Genomic DNA, 8,848 nt, shown 5'->3' on the forward strand with positions numbered 1-8,848 from the left:
TTTCTTGCTTTCTCTCTCTCTCTCTCTTTCTTTCTTTTTTTTTTTTTTTGACAGAGTCTCACTGTGTCACCCAGACTGGAGTGCAATGGCGTGACCTCGGCACACTGCAACCTCCACCTCCCGGGTTCAAGCGATTCTCCTGCCTCAGCATCCCGAGTAGCTGGGACTACAGGTGCACGCCACTACGCTAATTTTTTGTATTTTAGTAGAGATGGGGTTTCACTGTGTTGCCCAGGCTGGTCGCAAACTCTTGAGCTCAGGCAATCCTCCCGCCTCAGTCTCCCAAAGTGCTGGGATTACAAGCGTGAGCCACCACACCCGGCCAGGATGGTGAAATTTTCTAAAACTGTATTGTTGTGATTATTCCACATGGGTGAATTTTATGGTATATAAATTATAACTCAAAACATCTATTTTAAATTTTTTTCTTAATCATAAGTCAAAAACCAACTAGTTTTTAAAATACAAATATTTTAACACTAAAGAAGACTATAGGTAGTAATAAGCACATTTAAAATGTTCAGTGTCATTAGTCATGAAGAAAATAAAAAATAAAACCACAATGTGATACCATTACACAACTATTAGAAAGACTAAAAGAAGAATCGAGACAATGGAAAGCATCTAGAATTCTTCTATGTTATTGGGTGAGATTGTTGAATGGTGTGGCCATTTTACTGGGTAGAATTGTACAATGGTACATCCTCTTTGGAAGAAAATCTAGAAGTTTCTTGTAAAGTAAAACGCATACTTACTATATGAGTCAGCAGTCTGACTCCTAGGTATTTATCTATGAGAAAAGAAAATGTGTAGCTACACAAAAAACCTGTGTTTTCATGTGCATACCAGAGTTAAGGAAACAGAGTTAAGCATTTGGGGAGGTGGCTAGAATTTTCAAGGCAGAGTACTGGAGAAAAGAAAGCTTCATAGAGAAAGAGAGTTCCAGTAATCTGCAGTCTTCAGCTGAGTGTTGATCACTGTAGATGCGTGGGGACACTACCATGGCTGGGGAAAGAGCCACTGGAAAGGACAGGCAGAGTCATCACCAGAACATACAGGACTGGGAATAAGTCACGTTCCCAACAGCAGAGTAGAAAGACCTCCTAATAAATCAGGTGTCAGACAGAGGACTGAGAAAAGAGAGTATTGCCAAATAAGTCTAAAGTCTACTCTGGGCCCATGTTAAAAAACTTAAAGGCAAGCCTCAAAAAGGTCAAATTGTTTCCAAGTAACTTAGCTGCATCCAAGACCAAAGCTGAAAATTAAAGGGAAAAATCCCAGAACACAACTATGTAAAATGACAGCATCTGGCATCCAATTGAAAATGACCAGGTATATGAAAAAGTGGGAAAATATGACTCATAATGATAATAAAAATAAATCAATAGAGACAGACTGAGAAATGACATAAATGATAGGCAGAATTAGTAGACAAGGGCATTAAAACAGAAATTATAGACTTTGTACGTTCAAGAAGGTAGACAAATCCTGAGCATAAGAGACATGAAGTCTATTTCTGAAAGTCTAAATTCAAAACTACTGGATAATGAATTTGCAATATGTGAGATTAAAAATACACTCATAGGCTGGTCTCAGTGACTCACACCTGTAATCTCAGCACTTTGGGAGACCGGGGCGGGCGGATCACCTGAAGTCAGGAGTTCAAGACCATCCTGACCAACATGGAGAAACCCTGTCTCTACTAAAAAAATACAAATTAGCCAGGCATGGTGGTGCATATGCCTGTAGTCCCAGCTACTTGGGAGGCTGAGGCAGGAGAATTGATTGAACCTGGGAGGCAGAGGTTGTGGTAAGCCAAGATCGTGCCATTACACCACTCCAGCCTGGGCAACAAGAGCGAAACTCCATCTCAAAAAAAAAAAAAAAAACAAAAACACTGGATGGGATTAGCAGCAGTCTAGGCACTGAAGAGCAGATTAGTGAATTTGGAGACATGGCTGTAGAAACTATCCAAAATGAAATACAGAGAGAACAAAGACTGGAGAAAATAAAAAATAAAAAAGGAGCAGAGGATCAATGAACTGTGGGACATCAAAGTCTAATTTATATGTAATTGAAGTCCCAGAAGAAGAAGAAGAGAGAATCGAAGGGACTTAAACATTAAAAGAAATAATGGCATAAAATTTTGTAAACTTGATAAAATTAACAATAATTACAAAAAAGCTCAATGAACCCCAAACAGAAGAAACCTGAAGAAAACTATGTGAAGGTAAATCATGATCGAATTGCTTAAAACCGATTATCTTTATTTTATTTTATTTTTATTTATTTACTTAATTTTTTGAGATGTAGTTTTGCTCTTGTTGCCCAGGCTGGAGTGCAATAATGGCGCAATCTCGGCCCACTACAACCTCCGACTCCCAGGTTCAAGCGATTCTCCTGCCTTAGCCTCCTGAGTAGCTGGAATTACAGGTGTCCGCCACCACGCTTAGCTTTTTTTTTTTTTTTAAATTTTTAGTAGAGATGTGGTTTCACCATGTTGGCCAGGTTGGTCTCGAACTCCTGACCTCAGGTGATCTGCCCACCTTGGCCTCCCAAAGTGCTGAGATTACAGGGGTGAGCCACTGCTCCTGGCCCCAATTATCTTTAAAAGACAGTGTTTACAAAAATGAAAAGGCAACACACAGCCTGGGAGAAAATATTCGCAAAACAGATCTCCAGCAAAGAACTTGTATCTAGAATATATAAAAACTCTTACATCTCAATAATAAGAATTCAAACAACCCAATAAAAATTGGACAAAAGAGGCTGGCATGGTGGGTCACACCCATAATCTCAGCACTTTGGGGGTGGAGGCAGGAGGATTGCTTGAGCCCAGCAGCTTGAGAGCAGCCTGAGCAACATAGTGAGACCACCGTCTCTACCAAAAATTAGCTGGGCATGGTGGCACATGCCTGTGGTCCCAGCTACTCAGAGACTGAGGTGGGAGGATCCTTGAATACAGGAGGTCGAGGATACAGTGAGCATGATTGTGCAACTACACCCCAGCCTGGGTGACAAGCCCAACTACACCCCAGCCTGGGTGACAGAATAAGATCTTGTCTCAAAAAAAAAAAAAGAAAAAGAAAAAGAAAAAGGACAAAAGATATATCTAAACAGATATTTTGCTAAAGATGATATACAGATGGGAAAGAAATATATTAAGAAATGCTCAATGTCGCAAGTCATTGGTTAAATGCAAATTAAAACCACTGAGACACACCAATATGCCCCCATTACAATGGTTGACATTTTAAAAGTTAACTGTACTAAATGTTGTAGGGGATGTGCAGAAACTGAAACTCTCATACACTGCTGGGAGAATCTAAAATAGTGTAACCACTTTGGGACAGAGTAGCGAAGTATTTGTGTATGTTTTTAAATAGTTAATTATAGACACCGAAGGGTGGCTCATGCTTGTAATCCCAGCACAATGGGAGGCTGAAACAAGGGGATCACCTGAACCTTGACAAGTGACCCAGACAAGTTCAAGACAAGTCTGGGCAACATAGGGAGACCCCATCTCTACAAGTATTTATTTATTTATTTTTTTAATTAGCTGGGCATGGTGTCACATGCCTGTGGTCCCAGATACGCAGGTGGCTGAGGTGGGAGGATCGCTTAAGCCTGGGAGGTCAAGGCTGCAGTGAGCCATGATCACACCACTGCACTCCAGCCTGGGTGACAGGGCGAGATCCTGTGTTAGTCCACTTTCACACTGCAATAAAGATACTACCTGAAACTGGGTAATTTATAAAGGAAAGAAGTACAGTTGATTCACAGTTCCAGATGGCTGGCGAGGCCTCAGGAAACTTATAATCATGGTGGAAGGCAAAGGGGAAGCAAGAACCTTCTTCACATGGTAGCAGGAGAGAGAAGAGTGAGCGTGCGGGAAAAACCACATTTATAAAACCATCAGATCTTGTGAGAATTCACTTACTATCATGAGAACAGCAGCATGGGCGAAATGGCCCCCATAATGTAATCACTTCCCTTCCTCAACACATGGGGATTACAGATCCCTCCCTCAACACTCTCATCTCTCTCTCTTTTTTAAAATTATATATATATATATATATATATATATTTATTTGTTATTATACTTTAAGTTCTAGGGTACATGTGCACAACGTGCAGGTTTGTTACATAGGTATACATGTGCCATGTTTGCGTGCTGCACCCATTAACTCATCATTTACATCAGGTATATCTCCTAATGCTATCCCTTCCCCCTCCCCACACCCTACCACAAGACCTGGTGTGTGATGTTCCCCACCCTGTGTCCAAGTGTTGTCATTGTTCAATTCCCACCTATGAGTGAGAACATGCGGTGATTGGTTTTCTGTCCTTGCGATAATTTGCTCAGAATGATGGTTTCCAGCTTCATCCATGTCCCTACAAAAGACATGAACTCATCATTTTTCATGGCTGCATAGTATTCCATGGTGTATATGTGCCACATTTTCTTAATCCAGTCGATTATTGGTGGACATTTGGGTTGGTTCCAAGTCTTTGCTATTATGAATAGTGCCACAATAAACATACGTGTGCATGTGTCTTTATTTTTATTTATTTATTTATTTATTTATTTATTTGGAGATGGAGTCTCGCTCTGTCGCCCAGGCTGGAGTGCAGTGGTGCGATCTTGGCTCACTGCAAGCTCCGCCACCCTTGTTCACACCATTCTTCTGCCTCAGCCTCCCAAGTAGCTGGGACTACAGGCACCCGCCACCATGCTTGGTTAATTTTTTGTATTTTTAGTAGAGATGGGGTTTCACCATGTTAGCCAGGATGGTTTTGATCTCCTGACCTCGTGATCTGCCTGCCTCGGCCTCCCAAAGTGCTGGGAGTACAGGCGTGAGCCACCGCGCCTGGCTGCATGTGTCTTTATAGCAGCATGATTTATAATCCTTTGGGTACGTACCCAGTAATGGGATGGCTGGGTCAAATGGTATTTCTAGTTCTAGATCCTTGAGGAATTGCCACACTGTCTTCCACAATGGTTGAACTAGTTTACAGTCCCACCAACAGTGTAAAAGTGTTCCCATTTCTCCACATCCTCTCCAGCACCTGTTGTTTCCTGACTTTTTAATGATCGGCATTCTAACTGGTGTGAGATGGTATCTCATTGTGATTTTGATTTGCATTTCTCTGATGACCAGTGATGATGAACATTTTTTCATGTGTCCATTGGCTGCATAAATGTCTTCTTTTGAGAAGTGTCTGTTCATGTCCTTCACCCACTTTTTGATGGGGTTGTTTTATTTTTTCTTGTAAATTTGTTTAGGTTCTTTGTAGATTCTGGATATTAACCCTTTGTCAGATGGGTAGATTGTAAAAATTTTCTCCCATTCTGTAGGTTGCCTGTTCACTCTGATGGTAGTTTCTTTTGCTGTGCAGAAGCTCTTTAGTTTAATTACATCCCATTTGTCAATTTTGGCTTTTGTTGCCATTGCTTTTGGTGTTTTAGTCATGAAGTCCTTGCCCATGCCTATGTCCTGAATGGCATTGCCTAGGTTTTCTTGTAGGGTTTTTATGGTTTTTAAGACTTTAATCCATCTTGAATTACTTTTTGTATAAGGTGTAAGGAAGGGAGCCAGTTTCAGCTTTCTACATATGGCTAGCCAATTTTCCCAGCACCATTTATTAAATAGGGAATCATTTCCCCATTTCTTGTTTTTGTCAGATTTGTCAAAGATCAGATGGTTGTAGATGTGTGGTATTATTCCTGAGGGTTCTGTTTCATTCCATTGGTGTATATCTCTGTTTTGGTACCAGTACCATGCTGGTTACTGTAGCCTTGGTTACTGTAACCTTATAGTATAGTTTGAAGTCAGGTAGCATGATGCCTCCAACTTTGTTCTTTTGGCTTAGGATTGTCTTGGCAATGTGGGCTCTTTTTTGGTTCCATATGAATTTTAGTTTTTTCCAATTCTGTGAAGAAAGTAATTGGTAGCTTGATGGGGATGGCATTGAATCTATAAATTACCTTGGGCAGTATGGTCATTTTCACAATATTGATTCTTCCTATCCATGAGCATGAAATGTTCTCCCATTTGTTTGTGTTCTCTTTTATTTCATTGAGCAGTGGTTTGTAGTTCTCCTTGAAGAGGTCCTTTACATCCCTTGTAAGTTGGATTTCTAGGTGTTTTATTCTATTTGAAGCAATTGTGAATGGGAGTTCACTCATGATTTGGCTCTCTGTTTGTCTGTTATTGGTATATAGGAATGCTTGTGATTTTTGCACATTGATTTTGTATCCTGAAACTTTGCTGAAGTTGCTTATCAGCTTAAGGAGATTTTGGGCTGAGATGATGGGGTTTTCTAAATATACAATCATGTCATCTGCAAACAGGGACAATTTGACTTCTTCTTTTCCTAATTGAATACCTTTTATTTCTTTCTCCTGCCTGTTTGCCCTGGCCAGAACTTCCAGCACTATATTGAATAGGAATGGTGAGAAAGGGCATCGCTGTCTTGTGCCAGTTTTCAAAGGGAATGCTTCCAGTTTTTGCCCATTCAGTATATTGACTGGGTTTGTCATAAATAGCTCTTATTATTTTGAGATACGTCCCATCAATAACTAGTTTATTGAGAGTTTTTAGCATGAAGGGCTGTTGAATTTTGTTGAAGGCCTTTTCTGGATCTATTGAAATAATCGTGTGGTTTTTGTCTTTGGTTCTGTTTATACGATGGATTACATTTATTGAACTAGCCTTGCATCCCAGGGATGAAGCCAACTTGATCATGGTGGATAAGCTTTTTGATGCTGCTGGATTTGGTTTGCCACTATTTTATTGAGGATTTTTGCATCGATGTTCATCAGGGATAGTGGTCTAAAATTCTCTTTCTTTGTTGTGTCTCTGCCAGGCTTTGGTATCAGAATGATGCTGGCCTCATAAAATGAGTTAGGGAGGATTCCTTCTTTTTCTATTGATTGGGATAGTTTCAGAAGGAACGGTACCAGCTCCTCTTTGTACGTCTGGTAGAATTCGGCTGTGAATCCTTCTGGCCCTGGACTTTTTTTTTGGCTGGTAGGCTATTAAATATTGCCTCAATTTCAGAGCCTGTTATTGGACTATTCAGGGATTCAACTTCTTCCTGGTTTAGTCTTGGGAAGATGTATGTGTCCAGGAATGTATCCATTTCTTCTAGATTTTCTAGTTTATTTGCATAGAGGTGTTACCGTATTCTCTGATGATAGTTTGTATTTTTGTGGGATCAGTGGTGATATCCCCTTTATCATTTTTTATTGCATCTATTTGATTCTTCTTTCTTTTCTTCTTTATTAGTCTTGCTAGCAGTCTATCAATTTTGTTGATCTTTTCAAAAAACCAGCTCCTGGATTCATTGATTTTTTGAAGGGCTTTTTGTGTCTCTATCTCTTTCAGTTCTGCTCTGATCTTAGTTATTTCTTGCCTTCTGCTAGCTTTTGAATGTATTTACTCTTGCTTCTCTAGTTCTTTTAATTGTGATGTTAGGGTGACAATTTTAGATCTTTCCTGCTTTCTCTTGTGGGCCTTTAGTGCTATAAATTTCCCTCTACACACTGCTTTAAATGTGTCCCAGAGATTCTGGTATGTTGTGTCTTTGTTCTTATTGGTTTCAAAGAACATCTTTATTTCTGCCTTCATTTCATTATGTACCCAGTAGTCACTCAGGAGCAGGTTGTTCAGTTTCCATGTAGTTGAGTGGTTTTCAGTGAGTTTCTTAATCCTGAGTTCTGGTTTGATTGCACTGTGGTCTGAGAGACAGTTTGTTATAATTTCTGTTCTTTTACATTTGCTGAGGAGTACTTTACTTCCAACTATGTGGTCAATTTTCGAATAAGTGCGATTTGGTGCTGAGAAGAAAGTATATTCTGTTGATTTGGGGTGGAGAGTTCTGTAGATGTCTATTAGGTTCAAACTGAGTTCAATTCCTGGATATCCTTGTTAACTTTCTGTCTCATTGATCTGTCTAATGTTGACAGTGGGGTGCTAAAGTTTCCCATTATTATTGTGTGGGAGTCTAAGTCTCTTTGTAGGTCTCTAAGGACTTGCTTTATGAATCTGGGTGCTCCTGACGGGTACATATATATTTAGAATAGTTAGCTCTTCTTGCTGAATTGATCCCTTTACCATTATGTAATGGCCTTCTTTGTCTCTTTTGATCTTTGTTGGTTTAAAGTCTGTTTTACCAGAGACTAGGATTGCAAACCCTGCTTTTTTTTTGTTTTCCATTTGCTTGGTAGATCTTCCTCCATCCCTTTATTTTGAGCCTATGTATGTCTCTGTGTGTGAGATGGGTCTCTTGAATACAGCACACAGATGGGTCTTGACTCTATCCAATTTGCCAGTCTGTGTCTTTTAATTGGAGCATTTAGCCCATTTGCATTTAAGGTTAATATTGTTATGTGTGAATTTGATCCTGTCGTTATGATGTTAGCTGGTTATTTTGCTTGTTAGTTGATGCAGTTTCTTCCTAGCATCGATGGTCTTTACCATTTGGCATGTTTTTGCAGTGGCTGGTACCAGTTGTTCCTTTCCATGTTTAGTGCTTCCTTCAGGAGTTCTTGTAAGGCAGTCCTGGTGGCGACAAAATCTCTCAGCATTTGCTTGTCTGTAAAGGATTTTATTTCTCCTTCACTTATGAAGGCTCAATATTCACTTTTGGCTGGATGTGAAATTCTGGGTTGAAAATTTTTTTCTTTAAGAATGTTGAATATTGGCCTCCACTCTCTTCTGGCTTGTGTAGTTTCTGCCAAGAGATCTGCTGTTAGTCTGATGGGCTTCCCTTTGTGGGTAACCTGACCTTTCTCTCTGGCTGCCCTTAACATTTTTTCCTTCATTTCAACTTTGATGAATCT

Source organism: Macaca fascicularis, chromosome 7 (genome assembly GCF_037993035.2).
Source record: "Macaca fascicularis isolate 582-1 chromosome 7, T2T-MFA8v1.1".
Lineage (NCBI taxonomy): Eukaryota > Metazoa > Chordata > Mammalia > Primates > Cercopithecidae > Macaca > Macaca fascicularis.